This window comes from Hemitrygon akajei, chromosome 1 (genome assembly GCF_048418815.1).
Source record: "Hemitrygon akajei chromosome 1, sHemAka1.3, whole genome shotgun sequence".
NCBI classification, from domain to species: Eukaryota; Metazoa; Chordata; class Chondrichthyes; order Myliobatiformes; family Dasyatidae; genus Hemitrygon; species Hemitrygon akajei.
This window is the reverse complement of record NC_133124.1, coordinates 108,296,726-108,316,379: the sequence shown is the minus strand read 5'-3', so window position 1 is coordinate 108,316,379 and position 19,654 is coordinate 108,296,726. Positions and strand designations below refer to the sequence as shown.

General features: G+C 41.2%; 1 protein-coding gene across 9 annotated transcripts in view; it reads right to left on the bottom strand.

Moving 5' to 3' along the window:
- The window catches only part of LOC140729553 (uncharacterized), a 281,549-nt gene that overhangs the window by 157,665 nt on the left and 104,230 nt on the right, over positions 1 to 19,654 (bottom strand). The window contains exon 1 of one of the 9 annotated variants that reach the window (XM_073049493.1): positions 5,482 to 5,565. The exons of 7 other annotated variants lie outside the window; for them this stretch is intronic. The gene's annotated coding sequence lies outside the window, so the exon portion shown is untranslated. Of the gene's footprint in view, positions 1 to 4,276; positions 4,359 to 5,481; positions 5,566 to 19,654 lie in introns of those variants that run through there. One more of the 9 variants, XM_073049483.1, reaches the window with a different exon arrangement.

The following is a 19,654-nucleotide window of genomic DNA, read 5'->3' as shown; positions in this document are numbered from 1 at the left end:
GCTCCTCCAATTTCAGTTTGGCCTCTTCATAGCAGTAGGGGTGGTCATGGACACATCAGAATGGGAATGAGAAAATGAATTAAAATGGGTGGTCACTAGGAGATCCTGCCTAATGCAGAGGACAGAGCAGAGGTGCTTATCAAAGATGTCCCCCGCTCTACATTGGGTCTAGCCAATGTACAAGATGCCACACTAGGAACATTAGATAGAATGATTAACCCAAGTTGACATGATACAAGAATTTCAGCATCTGCAGAAACTCGTTTATGTTTAGTAGTAGCTATATCATCTGTTTTTAGAAATCCTGATTAATGGAAAATTAACTTGATAATATTTTTATAAACGGGGACTTCTATGGGTAGTATGTTGCCTACCAGGTACCAGGATCAAGAATGTCTCAGATTTGGTCCACAGTATTCTTAAGGGGAAATGATACATATTGATACCAATGACATAGCTAGTTGAAAGGATGATGTCCTCAAAAGAGAATACAGGAAGCTAGGTAGGAAGTTGAAAAGCAGGACCTCAAAGGTGGTAATTTCTGGATTACTGTCTGTGCCACATGGAAGTAAGGGCAAAAATAAAATGATATGGTAGAAGAATTAGTTTAGGGGGCAGAGATTCAGACTTGTGGATAATTGGAATGTCTTCTGGGTAAGGTAGGACCTGTACAAAAGGTATGGGTTACACTGAATTGAGGGGGACCAATATTCCTGTGGGCAGGTTTGCTAGGTTTTTTAACTAGTTTGGCTGGGGGTTAGGAACCAGAGTGAGAAGTTAGAGGATGGACAGTTGGTATAAAGGTAGATGCAGCCTATAGAGAGACTGTGAGAAAGGATAGAAGTGGAAAGAGGATAATTGCAGTCAGTTGGATGGGTTAAAACGTGATTATTTTAAATCAGGAACAAGGGCCCAATGAGAGAGACATTGACGAATGAGAGTTCTGCATAGAACAGGCTGATATGCTAGAACAATGTTGACATTAAGAAAGAGGATGTACTGGAACTTTTGAAAACATTAGAATGGATCAGTGCCCAGAGTTGGACTGGATATACCCTAGGTTACTACAGAAAGCAAGGGAAGAGATTGCTGTGCCTTTGGCAAGGATCTTTGTTTCCTTACTGATCATTGGAGCAGTCCAAAAAGATTGGAGGTGGCAAATGTTAAAGATAATAGGGATAACTCTAGGAATTATAGACCACTGAGTTTATGTCAGTGGTGGGCAAACTATCTGAGAGGACTATCGGTCAGGATTTATAAGCATTTGGAAAAGCATAGTCTGATTAGGAATGGTCAATGTGGCTTTGTGAGGGTCAGGTCATGCTCACAAACCTGATTACATTCTTTGAGGAATTGGCCAAACATATCAATGAAGGCAGAGCAGTGGATGTGGTATATGTGTATTTTAGTAAAGCATTTGACAAGGTTCCCTGTGGTAAGCTCATTCAGAAATTCAGAAGTGATGGGATCCTGTGAAACTTGGCTGAGTGGATTCAGAATTGGCTTACGCTAAGACAGGACAATAACAGATGGAATATATTCTGCCTGCAGATCAATGACCAGAGGCGTTCTGCAGAGATCTGTTCTGGGACTCTGATCTTTGTGATTTTTATAAATGACTTGGATGAGACAGTGGAAGGGTATAAAGTTTGCAGGTGACACAGAAGTTGAAAGTGTTGTGGAGAGTATAAAAGGTTGCCATACACTACAACAGGACTTTAATAGGATGGGGAGCTGGTCTGAGAAGTGGCAGGTAAAGTACAATCAGAGGAGTGTGAAGCGAATCACCTTGGAAGGTTGAATTTGAAGGCAGAATACAGGGTTAATAACAGTTTGGAGAACAGAGAAATCTTGGGATTCACCTCCATAGATCTCTCAAAATTGAGAGTGGTTAAAAAGGTGTACGATGTGTTGGTCTTCATTCATCAGGGGAGTGAATTCAAGGGCCACAAGATAATGATGTGGGAAAATCAGGTTTGTGCCTCATCCGAAGGGAAGGAAGTTGTGGGCCAAAGGGCCTGTACTATACTGTATTGTTCTATGTGCTAAGCTCATGCATTCTATCATTTCACTTACACAATTCACATATTTTTGTATTACAAATGCATACAAATATTAAATCAACATCAAGGATATTAATTATTAATATTAATGAAAAACTTTGTTAAATTACTGACAGCCTTTTAGAATTATTGTTTTACCAGGTGAAACAAACTATCATTCACAATGTAAAAAAGTAGACAATAAAAGCGCAGATATTTTTCTGGGCAGATTTATCTAGCAATGAAAGCTCTCTGGAAAAGCAGAACAGCATAGTGGTTAGCACAACACTTTACAGCACAGGTGACCCTAGTTCAATTCCCACCATTGCCTGTAGGGAGTTTGCATGCTCTCCCCGTCACCATATAGATTTCTTCCAGATGCTCTAATTTCCTCTCAGAGTCCAAAGACATACAGTTTGGTAAGTTTAATGTTCATTGTAAATTGTCCCATGATTAGTCTAAGATTAAATCAGGGGATTGATAGGTGGCGTGGCTTGAAGGGCCCAAAGGATCTATTCCACACTGTATTTTAATAAAAATTTAAAAAAATACCAGTACATGAAGTCTCTATTTTCTTGAACATGACTATCATGTCATTGTACATCAGTCACTGAAGGTGGGCATGCAGGTACAGCAGGCGGTGAAAAAGGCAAATGGTATGTTGGCATTCATAGCAAAAGGATTTGAGTACAGGAGCAGGGAGGTTCTACTGCAGTTGTACAAGGCCTTGGTGAGACCGCACCTAGAATATTGTGTGCAGTTTTGGTCCCCTAATCTGAGGAAAGACATTCTTGCCATAGAGGGAGTACAGAGAAGGTTCACCAGATTGATTCCTGGGATGGCAGGACTTTCATATGAAGAAAGACTGGATCGACTAGGCTTATACTCACTGGAATTTAGAAGATTGAGGGGGGATTTTATTGAAACGTATAAAATTCTAAAGGGATTGAACAGGCTAGATGCAGGAAGATTATTTCCGATGTTGGGGAAGTCCAGAACGAGGGGTCACAATTTAAGGATAAAGGGGAAGCCTTTTAAGACCGAGATGAGGAAAAACTTCTTCACACAGGAGAGTGGTAAATCTGTGGAATTCTCTGCCACAGGAAACAGTTGAGGCCGGTTCATTGGCTATATTTAAGAGGAAGTTAGATATGGCCCTTGTGGCTAAAGGGATCAGGGGGTATGGAGAAAAAGCAGGTACAGGGTTCTGAGGTGGATGATCAGCCATGATCATACTGAATGGCAGTGCAGGCTCGATGGGCCGAATGGCCTACTCCTGCACCTATTTTCTATGTTCCTATCAATGATTGATTTGTTGTTGTCAGTCACCCAATAGACCAGCTTTACTTAATGTAATTCATTATTTAATTGACAAGGTTAAAATTACATCATTTTACATGTTAAAACTGTACTTTTAAGTTAACAGAGAACCAGAACGAGATTAACCTTTTCTTTACAGGTCAAATCAAATATAAATTGATAAAAATCTTAAACTGCATTTTTTCCTGAAATCTTAAAAAGTGGCATCCAACCATAGCTGATCTACATTTTGCATAAATTATATTCTACACCAGCACTAAAAAATAGATTTGAAAATTATTTAGATATCAAAAGCCCACATCATCTGAATGAAAATTATCAAATTAAATCACAGAGCAGAGTGTGTATTTTATACAACACACACACACAAAATGCTGGAGGAACTCAGAGGCAACATCCATGGAAAAAAGTAGTTCACATTTCGGGCTGAGACCCTTCAGCACGACTGGAGGAAAAAAAAGATGAGGAGATGATTAAAAGATGGGGGAGGGGAGAGAGAAACACAAGGTGATAGGTGAAATCTGAAGGGGAAGGAATGAAGCAAATAGCTGCAAGTTGATTGGTGAAAGAAATACAGGGCTGGGGAAGGGCAAGACTGATAGGCGAGGATAGAAGGCCATGGAAGAAAGAAAAAGAGCAAAGAAACTGATTGACATATCAGAATAGGAAAGGGAAATAAAATAGGTGGCCACTGGGAGATTCCGCTTCTTCTGGGGATGGAGCGTAGGTGAGCTGCAATATGTCAATCCATGGTCTCCTCACAATAATGCCACACTCAGATTGGAATAACAGCACCTTATATTCCATCAGGGTAATCTTCAACCTGATGGCAAGAACATCGATTTCTCGAACTTCTGGTAATGCCCTCCTCTCTCCCCCCCTCACCATTCCCCATCCCCTTTTCCCTCTCTCACCTTAACTCTTTGCCTGCCCATCGTCTCCTTCTGGTGTTCCTTCTCCCCTTCCTTCTTCCATGGCCTTCTATTCTAACCTATCAGACTCCCCCCTTCTCCAGCCTTGTACTTCTTTCACCAATCAACATCCCAGCTATTTAAGTCACCCCCCCCTCCCCGTTTCACTTATCTCCTTGTATTTCTCTCTCCCTTCCCCCACCTTTTAATCTGCTCATCTTGTTTTGCTCCAGTTCTGCTGAAGGGTCTCGCCCAAAACGTCAAATGTACTTTTTTTTCCCATAGATCCTGCCTAGCCTGCTGTGCTCCTCCGGCATTTTGTATGTGTTGCTTGAATTTCCAGCATCTGCAGATTTTCTCTTGTTTGTGAGTGCATTCTATAATCTTTGTTATAAGCTAACATACAGCAGAATCCTGAATACTCTGGGGAGAAGTCCCACAATACTGAATGTCAACATAAAACAATGCAGTTCATTTGCAGATTTCCTACTAATACACATTTATATAAACAAATGAATTTATCAAAAAATCATGAAGCTCAGAGGCTATATTTAGCAAATCCCCACTAATATTAGGAATTATCTTTATATTTAAATACACATTTAAAGATGTATCAGTACATATCATACGTCATAATCTTAGGTGATGATCTTAAAATTCAACCACCCAGTATACACCAGCGACAAACAAATCTGGCAAACAAGTCCTGTAACCACTGGTATTCCAACTCTACATAACATTCAAAATATTCCTTACAGACAACTTAAATCTGAAGACTGAAAATCTCTAATTTTTAAAACATACATTTTCATATATTCACTTGAAACAATATACTCATTTCAAATATTTTTAATCCTTAAACACTGTCGAAGGTTGAGGGGAAAACATGGACAGCCATTCCAGGTTCTCGGCACACGAACAGTTAAGCAAGCTCAATGATAGCAGAGAAGCTTCGGCGTAGTATACACAGTACTCAGTGGGGAAACATGACAGACAGTGAGAAAATTGCATTCCAAAAATAGCAACTGCAGTGCAATGACAACCTGAAAACTTCCATTATCAAAAATCCGCACAGAAAAATTTAATGCTGCTTGCCTAAATTCTTTAACTCTGGAGCTGCTGCATTGCTTTTCAGTCTCAAAATATCAGTTCTTTGGTAGTTTCTCTTTGGCTCTCTTTAGGAAAACATAAATAGAAAATACACAAACCATGTCAAGGAATCAGAGCTGGAACTGGATGAACTCCGGATCATTTGGGAGGCGGAACAGTTGATAGACAGACAGGATTACCAAGGTGCAGGATACACAACTGGATGACTGTCAGAAGGGGAAAAGAAGATAGGCAGCCAATGCAGAGCACCCTGAGACAGTTCCCCTCAACAATAGGTACACATACCACTCTGGAAACTGTTTGGAGGGGGGGGCGAGGGGGAGAGTGGAGGAAAGCCACAGCAGTCAAGTCTGGCTGTATGGCTCAGAAGGGAAGTGGGGGAGAAGAGGCAAGCTGTAGTGACAGGGGATTCGTTGGTTAGGGGAAGAGAAAGGAAGTTCCGTGGACCAGAATGAGATTCCTGAATGCTTTAGTGCCAGGGTCAGTGACATACTGGATTGAGTCCACAGCATTCTTAAGTGGGAGGGTAAGCAGCCACAGCTCTTGGTCGATGTCAGTCCCAATGACATAAGTAGGATGGATGATGAGGTCCTGCAAAGAGAGTTCAGGGAGTTAGGTGCTAAATTAAAAGACAGGACCTCCAAGATTGTGATCTCATGATTGCTACCCATGTCACATGCTAGTGAAGACAGAATACAGTAGCTAAGGAGATGGTGCAAAAGCGATGGCTTCAGATTTTTGGATCATTGGGCTCTCTTCCAGGGAAGATGGGATCTATACAGAAGGGACAATTTGCATCTGAACTGGAGAGGTACTAATACCATAGTGAGAAAGTTTGCTTGTGTTGCATGGGGGGTGGGGGTTTAAAACTAGAGTTGCAAGGGGATGGGAAGTAGAATGTCAGAACAGACAGTCGAGTGGGTGTGGAGAAAGATGTTGTAAAGCCTACATACAAAGTCAGGAATCAAAAAGTCGAGCATGGTGGGACTAATGTTCTGAGTTACAAATATTTCAATGCAAGGAGTATTGTAGGAAAGGTGGATCAGCTTAGGGCGTGGATCAGCATGTGGAATTTTCACTTTGCAGCCATGAGCAAGACTTAGTTGCAGGAGGGGCAGGACTGGCAGTTCAATGTTTCAGGATTCCATTGCTTAAGACATGATAAAAACAGGAGGGATTAAAGTCACAAGAATGCTCAGTCAGGATAGACTACAGAGCTCATCTAGTGAGGCTTTATGGGAAAAACTGAGGAATAGGAAAGATATGATCATGTTAATGGGATATTATAGACCACCCAACAGTCCACAGGATTGAGAGAGCAAATCCACAGCGAGATTGCAGACTGTTGCAAGAAACACAAGGTTTAGTAGGTGCTTTTAACTTTCCACATATTGACTGGGGTTCCTATACTGTAAAAAGACTGGATAGGATAGAGTTTGTCAAATGTGTTCAGGAAAGTTTCTTTTGTCAGTACATAGACGTATAACTAGAGAGAGTGCATTACAATTAGGGAATGAGACAGGACAGGTGAATGAAGTTTTTATAGGGGAGGACATTACATCTAGTATTCATAATGCCATTAGTTTCAAGGTAATTGTGGAAGAGGATAACGTCTGGTCCTCAGGTTGAGATTCTAAATTGGAGAAAAGCCAATTTTCTCCAGAAAGATCAGAAAGGATCTGGTAAGTGTGGATTGGAGCAGGTTGTTTTCTGATAAAATGTACTTAGTAAGTGGGAGGCCCTTAAAAGTGAAATTTTGAGAGTACAGAGTTTGTATGTTCCTGTCAGAATAAAAGGCAAGATATCAGGTTTAGGAAACCCTAGATTTTAGAAATTGAGGGAGTGGTTAAGAAAAAGGAAGAGGAGCATAGCAAGTATAGGCAGGCAGGAACAAATGAGATACTTGGAGTATAGGAAAGGCAAGAGAACACTTAAGGAAAACAGGAGGGCTAAAAGACATGAGGTTGCTCTAGCTAATAGACAAGGTAAAGAAGAATCCTAAAGACTTCTAGCAGTGTATTCAGAGCAAAAGGATAATAAGTGACAAAATTAGAAGGTCAGAGTGGTAATCTATGCGGAGCTGTAAGAGGGAGATCTTAAATGGATTTTTTGCATCTGTATTTACTCAGATGGACACGGAGTTCACAGAAGTGAGGCAATGCAGCAACGAGGTCATGGACCCAATACAGATTAGAGAGGAGGAGGTGCTTGCTGTCTTGAGGCAAATTAGGGAGGGAAAAAATCACCAGGACCTGACAAAGTGTTCCCTCAGACCTAATAGAAGGCCAGTGCAGAAATTGCAGTGGACCTAGCAAATACTTCAAACATCCTCAGCCATGGGCGAGGGGCCAGAGGACTGAAGGACAGCTAATGTTGTTCCACTGTTTAAGAAAAGCTGCAAGAATAAGCCAGGTAATGATAGGTTAGTGAGTCTGACATCAGCAGTGGGAAAGATATAGGAGGGTATTCTAAGGGACTGGATATACAAGTACTTACCGTAGATTGGCAGGGACTGATTAGGGAAAGTCAATATGGCTTTGTGGGAGAAGCCAGTGACCGTAGATGGATGTTTCTCTGATTGGAAGCCTGTGATAGTGGTACATAGCCAGGAATCTGCATGGGTCCATTTTTGATCTAGGTGATAATGTGGTAAACTGGATAAGAAAATTTGCAGATGACACCAACATTGGCAGTGTGTGGACAGCGAAGAAGACTATCAAATCTTGCAGCATGATCTGGATCAGCTGGAAAAATGGCAGACGGAATTTAATGCAGAGAATTGTGACATGTTGCACTTTGGGAAGACCAATCAGGTAGGGCACTGAGGAGTGCAGTTGATGTGGAAATACAGATCATAATTCCTCGAAAGTAGTGTCATGGGTAAAACCGATTGTAAAGAAAGCCCCTTCAAATATGTGATTGGACGACTACATTGCAAAGTTTCTTCTAAGGATGCCTACCCTGAAGAGGTTTAAATCTTCCCTTCGACAGGAGATCAGTGAAGCCCTCTCTCACTGCTTCCCGTGATCTCTGTTGCCCTCCGGACCTGATGAAGGATCTCAGACTGAAATGTCAACTGTTTACTCTTTTCCATAGATGCTGCCTGGCATGCCAAGTTGCTCCAGCATTTTGCGTGTTGCCCTTCAAATATTTAATCAATTGTCTTTTGAATGCTTCTGTTATGTAACATTTTCCACCAAAGTGCAATCCTAATTATAATTACTTTCATCTTGTCACCATTGTTTCTTTCGCCAATAAAACCAATGATTTTGGCTAAAGGCTTGAAGATATTTATCTTGTCTTAAAAAAAATCATTAGGGCTAATTACTCAATTGATTCTTGAAGACTACACTGATCTGAACAAAAGAATAGGACTTTATTCAAAACCTAGTTGAACTAGATTTAGACCTATTGACTTTTTCTGGTTTTTACTTTCTCTCCATTCTATCTTCTGATCTGCCTTGATGATTAATGAGTGAAGTGATGACATGGTTAATAAAACCTGATGAAAGTAAGAACCATCTTTATCTGTTGCTGTCATGAAGCTGGTGCAATAGGTTCTTTTTCTTGAACTGTATATTAAAATTCATTGCAATAGATACCATGAGGCAATTACAAAATTTTGATCCAGCAATGAAGAAAAACTGATATGTTGTGATAATATTCTGAAGCAACTAACAGCAAGGGATGTTCTCTAAAAATAGACATCATAGCATCAATATATTTATGACTCAGGGCAGGTGCTTTACATCACCAATATATTGGAGGTGGTGACTTTACACTGCCAGTTTCGCACATTACACCTTCCTGACTTGGAAAGACATTGGCCTTTCCTTAATTTGTGCTGGGAGAATCAATAAGTATGGAGGAAATGCTTTTCACAAGTTGGAAACAAAGATTTCTCAGAACAATAGCCTGAGCACTTTGTCTCTGTTGCAGTTAAACGGTGAGTTCTCATTTTGGCACTGGTTATGTCATTGCTTCAAATGGGGAGATTCTTATTAGTGATCATCATTCACTTACTTGAACATGTGGCTCAAATATTAACTACCACTGGGCTCAGATTTCACTGTAAATAGGATAATCATGTTTCTTATTTGAAAAGTAAAGCTAAACAGTGAAATTAGTAAACAATACCACTTTATACCTTCGGAAGATCGCTCCTGTCATAACTGTAATTAGGAATTGGATGGTAAAGTGGGTCAATCAAGCTTTGCTTGAATTCCACAATCAAATCTTGGTAATCATTGTGTGGAATAAGAAAATTTAAATCCAAATTAATATTGTGCCAGTTTTCTTAGAGGACTAAAACATGATAAACAATGGGACAGCAACATTTCCAATGAGCTATCATTTTTGAAGAACTATGCAATGAATATTTTTAAAAAGGATTGAAGCAATTAATGGTCCAAAATCTGACAAATTCCTGGGCCTAATAACTTGAATTCCAGTGTAAGTAGTGAATTTTTTGGTTTTTGCTATTAGAATTTTAAATGCAAATTAGAAGGTAGCAATCTTATTCAACTGTTTCAAACGAATGTGGGGGTAAAGTGAAGATATCACTTTATCTTCTGATATCAGAAATAGGAACAATAATGGAAATTATTCGGTAACTTTTACAGTGTTCATTTGCGACTCTAAGGCTGCAGAAAATTGTTCCAGTTTTCCTCTTAAATACACTTCTTTTGGATTATTTTGGCTGCAATCTGCAGCATGTAAATTTCCTCTTAATAATGGACTTCAAAATTACATCAGTGATCGTCAGATCTCACAATCAATGATTAAATGCAGAGCAGACGCCATGAGTTCCAGAGGTGCCTTTAAGGGTCATTACCACGACTGGAAATTTAGCAGGAGAGGCAAAATTCAAACCAGGCTGAAGCACAGAGGGACTAGGCCTGCTTTACCCACCATCTTGTTGGCAATGTGCGTTCGCTGGAAAATAAGATTTGACAATCTCAGGACAAGGCTGTTGTATCAGAGGCAGATCTTAATTGTTTGCTAAACTGAGATTTGGCTATCAGTGGACACAAATGCAGCAGTCAGACCAGAAGGTTTTACAATTCTCAGAACAGATCGAACCGCAAACTCTGGTCAGGGAAAAGGTAGAAGCAGGTGCTTTTTGGTCTATTCTCTTTGGTGTTCGGACAAGGGGATTATGGCAACCTTGTTTCCCTGACATAGAACACCCAACAATCAAAAGTAGAGTGTTCTATTTGCCTCAGGTGTTCTCATTTGTATCCTGGCCGCAGTTTATATACCACCAGTGGCACCAGCAAGCACTCACAGCACTGCACAATGTCATCTGCAGGCCCATCCCGACACATTGGTGACTTCAACCAGGCCTGTTTGAAGAAAGCTCTGCCAATTACCAACAGCAAGTAACCTGTTGTACCAGAGGTCTGAAAACTGCTACACTACAATAGGAATGCTTATTGTTCACTTTTTAGACCACATTTTGATGAATCAGACTATTTGGCTGTACTCCTTTTACCGGCATACAGACAGAGCCTAAAAAGCAAGGCTCCAGAGATGAAGACAATTAAGAGGTTGTCGTGGGAGGCAGAGGAACGATTACAGGATTGCCTTGAGTCAGTAGTCTGGGCTGTGTTCAAGCACTCATCTGAGGATCTGAATGACTGCACCATGTTTGTAACAGACTTTATTAAAATAGCTGTAGATGAGTGTTCCAACAAAAGCGTCAGGGTCTAGCCCAATCAGAAGCCCTGGACGAACCATGAAATCCAGAATTTGTTAAGGGCCAGATCAGAGGAAATTCAAGTCTGGCAATCAAGAATGCTATAAGGAGGTGCAGGTATAATCTCCAGAAAGCTATCTCATGGATGAAATGGTGATTGCAGGCTAGATTGAAATCAACAAGGGATGCTCGACAGCTGTGGCAGGATTTAAATGTCATAACCTCCTACAAAATTAAATCTAGTGACATGGGGTCAGCAGAGCTTCGCTTCCAAATGAGCTCAATGCCGGCTAAGCTCGCTTTGACCATCAGATCAGGGAGGAACCATCGCAAACCCTCACACTCCCCAATGATCCTTTGGTCTCAGTATCTGAAGATGATGTACAGGCTTACTTTAAGAGGGTGAATACAAGGAAAGCATCCGGGTCTGGATGGAATACCTGGCCAAGTCCAGAAGACCTGTGGAACCAACTGGCTGATGTGTTCTGTTCACAAATATGTTCAATGTCTCACTTTGGCAATGTGTGGTATCCACCCTGCATCAATCATACGGTGTCCAAAAAGAGCGTGGTAACCTGCCTCAATGACTATCACCCAGTGGTATTTACACCCAGTGTTAGTATTTTGAGAGACTGCTGTTGAAGCATATCAGCTCCTGTCTGAGTGGCAGCTTGGATCCAGTCTAATTTGCTTACGAGAACAACAGGTCTACAGCAGATATCATCTCATTGGCTCTTCACACAAACCTGGAACATCTGGACAGCAAAAATATCAGGATGTTCTTTATCAATTACAGCTCAGCATTTAATACCAATATTTCCCCACCCAAAAAAAAACTTATACAAAAACTCCAAGAACTGAGCCTCAATATCTCTTTGTGCAATTGGATCCTGGATTTCCTCATTTGCAGACCCCAGTCAGTTCAGATTGGCAACATCATCTCCTCCACAATCTCCATCGGCACATGTGCTTTAGCCCCCTGCTCTATTTGGTTTACACCTATGACTGTGTGGCTAAGTACAGGTCTAACACCAGATTCATGTTTGCTGATGACACCACTGTTGTGGGCTGTATCAAAGGTGGTGATAAATCAGCACACAGGAGGGAGATAGAAAATCTGGCTGAGTGGTGTCATAAGAACAATCTCCTACTCAATCTCAGCAGGCCAAGGAACTAATGGTAGATTTCAAGAGAGGGAAACCAGAGATCCATGAGTCAAGTACACTTTGGAGGATCAGTAACTTTAAATTCCTGGGTGTCTCCATCTCAGAGGACTTGTCCTGCATCCATCACGTAAATGTAATTGCAAAGAAAGCACAACAGTGCCTCTGCTTCCTTAGGAGTCTGCAGAGATTTGGGATGATAATAAAAAAAAGCTTCCATAGATGTGTAGTGGAAAGTGTATTGACTGGCTACATTAGGACCTGGTATGGAACACCAATGCCTTTGAGTAGAAAATCCTACAAAAGATAGTGGAATCAGCCTAGTACATCACAGGCTACAGCCCACGGAAACATTAAGCACTCCTACATGAAATGCTGTCATAGGAAAGCAGCATCCATCATCAAAGATCCTCACCACCCAAGCCACTTTTACGCTGCTGCTATCAGGTAGAAGGTACAGGTACTTCAGGATTCGCTCGACCAGATTCAAGAATAGTAGTAACCATAATATGATATGTTTTAACCTACAATTTGAGAAGGAGAAGGGAAAATCGGATTTGTCAGTATTACAGTTGAACAAAGGGAACTATGGAGCTATGAGGGAGGAGCTGGCCAAAGTTCAATGGAACAATACCCTAGCAGGGAAGACAGTGGAACAAAAATGGCAGGTATTTCTGGGAATAATGCAGAAGGTGCAGGATCGGTTCATTCCAAAGAGGAAGAAAGATCCTAAGGGGAGTAAGGGGTGGCCGTGGCTGATGAGGGAAGTAAAGGGCAGTATAAAAATAAAAGAGAAGTATAACATAGCAAAGATGAGCGGGAAACCGGAGGACTGGGAAGCTTTTAAAGAGCAACAGAAGATAACAAAAAAGGCAATATGCCAAGAAAAAATAAGGTACAAAGGTAAACTAGCCAAGAATATAAAGGAGGATAGTAAAAGCCTCTTTAGGTATGTGAATAGCAAAAAAAATAGTTAAGACCAAAACTGGGCCATTGAAGACAGAAACGGGTGAATTTATTATGGGGAACAAGGAAATGGCAGACGAGTTGAACAGGTACTTTGGATCTGTATTCACTAGGGAAGACACAAACAATCTCCCAGATGTAATAGTGGCCAAAGGAACTAGGGTAAAGGATGAACTGAAGGAAATTTATATTAGGCAAGAAACGGTGTTGGATAGACTGTTGAGCCTGAAGGCTGATAAGTCCCCGGGACTTGATGGTCTGCATCCCAGGGTACTTAAAGAGGTGGCTCCAGAAATCGTGGACGCATTGGTAATCATTTTCCAATGTTCTATAGATTCAGGAACAGTTCCTGCTGATTGGAGGGTGGCTAATGTTGTCCCACTTTTCAAGAAAGGAGGGAGAGAGAAAACAGGGAATTATAGACCGGTTAGCCTGACGTCAGTGGTGGGAAAGATGCTGGAGTCAATTATAAAAGAGGAAATTACAACACATTTGGATAGCAGTAGGAGGATCAGTCCGAGTCAGCATGGATTTATGAAGGGAAAATCATGCTTGACTAATCTTCTGGAGTTTTTTGAGGATGTAACTATGAAAATGGACAAGGGAGAGCCAGTGGATGTAGTGTACCTGGACTTCCAGAAAGCTTTTGATAAAGTCCCACATAGGAGATTAGTGGGCAAAATTAGGGCACATAGTATTGGGGGCAGAGTACTGACATGGATTGAAAATTGGCTGGCTGACAGGAAACAAAGAGTAGTGATTAACGGGTCCCTTTCGGAATGGCAGGCTGTGACCAGTGGGGTACCGCAAGGTTCGGTGCTGGGACGCAGCCTCTTACAATATACATTAATGATTTAGATGAAGGGATTAAAAGTAACATTAGCAAATTTGCTGATGACACAAAGCTGGGTGGCAGTGTGAAATGGCAGGAGGATGTTATGAGAATGCAGGGTGACTTGGACAGGTTGGGTGAGTCGGCAAATGTATGGCAGATGCAGTTTAATGTGGATAAATGTGAGGTTATCCACTTTGGTGGCAAGAACAGGAAGGCAGATTACTATCTAAATGGAGTCAAGTTAGGAAAAGGGGAAGTACAATGAGATCTAGGTGTTCTTGTACATCAGTCAATGAAAGCAAGCATGCAGGTACAGCAGGCAGTGAAGAAAGCTAATGGCATGCTGGCTTTTATAACAAGAGGAATTGAGTATAGGAGTAAAGAGGCCCTGCAGCTGTACAGGGCCTTGGTGAGACCCCACCTGGAGTATTGTGTGCGGTTTTGGTCTCCAAATTTGAGGAAGGACATTCTTGCTATTGAGGGAGTGCAGCGTAGGTTCACAAGGTTAATTCCCGGAATGGCGGGATTGTCATATGTTGAAAGATTGAAGCGACTGGGCTTGTATACACTGGAATTTAGAAGGATGAGAGGGGATCTGATTGAAACATATAATATTATTAAGGGATTGGACACACTGGAGGCAGGAAGCATGTTCCCGCTGATGGGTGAGTCCAGAACTAGAGGCCATAGTTTAAGAATAAGGGGTAGGCCATTTACAACAGAGATGCGGAAAAACTTTTTCACCCAGAGAGTAGGGGATATGTAGAATGCTCTGCCCCAGAAGGCAGTGGAGGCCAAGTCTCTGGATGCATTCAAGAGAGAGTTAGATAGAGCTCTTTTAGATAGCGGGGTCAAGGGATATGGGGAGAGGGCAGGAACGGGGTACTGATTGTGTATGATCAGCCATGATCACAGTGAATGGCGGTGCTGGCTAGAAGGGCCAAATGGCCTACTCCTGCACCTACTGTCTACTGTCTATAGTAAAACCCCTCAAACATCAGGGTCTTGAACAAAAGAGGATAACGACATTCATCTATTAAACAGATCGATGATCTCACTTTAAGGACTCCATCTTGTTATTTCATGTTCTTGATATTTATTGCAATTTATTTATATTTGCATTTGCACAGTTTGTTGTCTTCTGTGCTCTTGCTCTTTCATTGATCCTGTTTACAGTTACCATTCTATAGATTTGCTGAGTATGCCCGCAAGAAAAGAGAATCTCAGGGTTGTATGTAGTTACATATATGTACTTTGATAATAAATTTTACCTTGACTTTGACAAGGCAAGTTCTTAAACTGGCTTTGTTTAATAATGACTTTTAAGGAGTCTAGGTTTAATGCCTCCAAATTTATCAATTGAGCAAAACAAGGGTAGCACAACTACCGGTAAGTTTGTAAAGAAACCAGACAGATGCTGAAAAGATACTTAAGTAGGTTGGTAAAAGCTAATTTGGCACATTGTAAGAGGTGAATTATGAAAGTAGGGCAAGTCTTTCTGCAATTTTATAGGGCTTTTCTGAGACTACATCAGCAATGCTATGGACAGCATTGGTGTTCTTACCCAAGATCACAACTGAACTGTCCTAGACTACCTTATCTAGGAAAAGTTCTTCCCAGCATCAGCTTCTTAACATTCAGGTGTAAGAAATGTAAGCATTAAAAATTAATAGTAATCTACTCAATTTCCGAAGCCTTCTGTCATCTAATAAGATCATGGTCATTCTGACTAACATCAACTTTGCATTTCCAGCTGCTAGATGAGTTTTGATTTGGAAATGCAAGCTTGAATCCCATCATGGTAGTATTATCTACTCACAAGAATGAAAACAAAACCAGCTATCAGCAATGACCACCATGGAACTATCAGATTGTCATAAATATCTATTCTCATCTCATCTTTATAACCTTGGACCCTCATCAATGTGGTTTATCACTTAACCTACATTCAATTTGAATGCAATTGGAATGAAAATCCCAGTGGCACCTACATCCTATAAATAAATAAACTCCTTGCAGACACCCTGCTTCCTCAACACTACCTACCCTTCCACTTACCTTCGTATTATCCACAAACCTGGCCACCACAAAGCCATCAATTTCATCATTCAAATCATTAACATGAAAAGAAGCATCCTCAATATTGACTCCTATGCAACACCACTAATCAAGGGCAGCCAACCAGAAAACCCCTCCTTTGTTGCCATTCTTCCATAAGGACTATAACCTTGTTGTAGTTTGGAGCCTTCAAAGGTTCACTTATTATCAAAGTATACAACTCTGAAATTCTTCTCTCCAGATAGCCAGAAAACCAAGAAAGAAAAGAACAGCAGCACGATCTTCAACCACCCAAACAATTGCTCCCCCCCACAAAAACTGAACTAAACTAGAACAGGTACATTAACCCCCAAATTCCCCTCCCTCACAAAAATAATTGAGAAAGATTGGAAAGATAGAATATTAAAAAATCATAAGACATTTTCTTTAAAAAGTCCATAGTCCAACTCCATATCCAAAATGCAAAAACCCTAGGTAACATTCTTCGAGCACAGCAGCAGCCTCTCGCCTCTCCAGTAGCAAAGCAATCCTACCGGCAAAAGGCAGTCTCCTGTCTCCACAGCAGAGTGATCCAACAAACAAAACTGCTACAATAACATCAATGAAGAATCCTAAGCAACACCTGCAAAATGGTGGAAGAACTCAGATCAGGCAGCATCCATTAAAAAGAATCCTTCTACATCTACGTGCAACAGCAATCCTGTGCCTCTACCTGGGACTTGCATGACTAATAGTAGTGAAAACTAAGAGGAAGTTACAGGGACGATGAACACCGCCAGACAGAGGATCTTCATTGCTGCCCTAAACACCAGCAACAAACGCCAGTAAGTTGTTTCCAATTTGCCAGTCAGCAAGTCTTCTATCCATGCTACTAACTTTCCTCTAATACCATGGACTCTTATCTTATTCAACAGCATCAAGTGCGGTACCTTGTCAAAGGCCTTCTGTAAACAGCATTCACAGACTCTGTCTATCTTGCCAGTTAGTTCAAAGAATTTCCAACAGATTTGTCAGGCACAATTACTCCTTAATAAAACCATGCCGACATTGGCCTATTTTGTTATGTGCCAACAACATCCTCCCAACCACTGAAGTCAGGTTAACAGGCCTACAATTTCCTTTCTTCTGCCTCCCTCCCTTCTGATACAGTGGAGTGATATTTGCAACTTTTCGGTCCTCCAGAACCATTCTAGAATCTAGTGATTCTTGAAAGATCATTACTAGTTACTCCACAATCTCTTCAGCTACCTACCTCTTTCAAAACCCTGGGGTATAATCCATCTGGTCCAGCCCACTTACCTATCTTCAGACCTTTCAGTTTCCCAAGCACCTTCGCCACAGTAATAGCAATTAACTTACTTCTGGCCACTGACACTTGAATTTCTGGCATTCTGTTAGTGTCTTCCACAGTGAAGAATGAAGCTAAATACTTGTTAATTTGTCTACCATTACTACCTTCCCAGCATCATTTTCCAGCAGTCCGATACTTTTTATACAGTGCCTAGAAGTATTTACCTCCCCCCACCCCCGGGAGGTTTTCATGTTTTATGACATTGAATCACAGTGGGTTTAATTTGGCTTTTTTGACACTGGTCAACAGAAAAAAACTCTTTCATGCAAAAGTAAAAACAGATCTCTCCAAAGTGATATCAATTAATTACGAATATAAAATACAAAATAATTGATGGCATAAGTATTCACCCCCTTCAAATCAGTATTTAGCAGATGTACCTTGGGCAGCAATTACAACCTTGAGTGTGTGGCTAGGTCCCTATCAGCTTTACACATTTGGACACTGCAATCTTTTCCCATTCTTCTTTACAAGTCTGCTCAAGCTCTGTCCGATTGCATGGGAATCATGAGTGAACAGCCCTTTTCAAGTCCAGGCACAAATTCTCAATTGGATTGAGGTCTGGACTCTGACTTGGCCACTCCAGGACATTAAATTTGTCATTTTTAAGCCATTCCTTTATGCTTGGGGTCATTGTCTTGCTAAAGAAAATATCTTGCTAGAAAACAAACCAGTACTTTGCTGCCTTCATTTTACCCTCTACCTTCACAAGCCTTCCAGGGCCCACTGCAGTGAAGCATCCTCACAACATGATGCAGCCACCACTGTATTTCACGGTAGGGGTGGTGTGTTTTTGATTATGTGCAGTGTTTGGCTTACACCAAGCACAGTGTTTAGTCCGATTGCCAAAAAGCTCACTTTTGGTTTCATCAGACCATAGAACATTCCTTTCAGCTGACTTCAGTGTTTCCCACACGCCTTCTAGTAAACTCTAGCCTCTCTTTGACACTCTCAGAAGCCGTGACAGGTGAAGCATCTGTAAAACAGTTGTTGTATGTGCAATCTCTCCCATCTCAGCCACTGAAGCTTGTAACTCCTCCAGAAATGTCATTGGTCTCTTGGTGCCCTTCTTGCATGGTCACTCAGTTTTTGAAAACGCCTCGCTCTCGGCAGATTTATAGCTGTGCCATATTCTTTCTATTTTTTGATGATTGACTGAACTGTACTCCAAGGGATATTCAATGACTTGGAAATTTTCTTGTATCCTTTCCTGACTTGCACTTTTCAATAAGCTTTACACTGAGTTGCTTGGAGTGTTCTTTTGTCTCCGTGTTGCAGTTTTTGCCAGGATACTGACTTGACATCAGTTGGGCCTTCCAGATATAGGTACAATTTTTCTCCAAGTAGGCTCAAATGCTTTTTAGCTGCTCTAAAAAGCCACCTGTCGGCATTCTACAAATTCCTTCTCTTAGGATCCAGCAGCAACCTGATTTTCCACGATCTACCTGCATATTGAAGTTTCCCGTGACTAACATAACATTGCCTTTTTGAAAAGCCTTTTCTATTTTGTGTTGTAATTTGCACTCCACATTAGGGTTGCTATTCAGAGGCCTGTATATAGCTCCCTTCGGGGTCTTCTTATGCTTGCAGTTTCTTAACTCTACACACCAGGATTCTACATATTCCAATACCATGTCACCTCTTTCTAAGGATTTTATTTCACTTTTTACTAACAAAGGCTCTTTTCAGGGCCTTCTCTCTTTCTCTACCCCGTTGTTGGTACCAATATGTACCACAACGTCTAGCTTCTCAGCCTCCCCCTTTAGAATGCTATGGGTTTGATCTAAGACATCCCTAATCCTGGCACCTGGGAGGCAAAAATGCTATTTGGGTTTCTTTTTCACATCCACAGAATCTCCTCTCTGCTCCTCTAACTATGGAATCCCCTATCACTACTGCACTCTTCTTCTCCCCCCTTCTCACTTGAGCCACAGAGCCAGGGGTATTGCCACAGAGTACTCTGCAATGGCTTCCTATTCCCTTTCCTTCTCTTGACAGTCACCCAGATACTTTCCCACTGCAACTTAGGGGTAACTATCTCCCTGTAGTTCCAATCTATGACCTCATTCTCCCATATGACCCAAAGGTCATCAAGCTGCAGCTCCAGTTCCTTAACTCAGTGCATCAGGAGCTGCAACTTGATGCACTTCATGTAGATGTATTTATCATAGAGACTGGAGGTCTCCATGAGATCCCACTT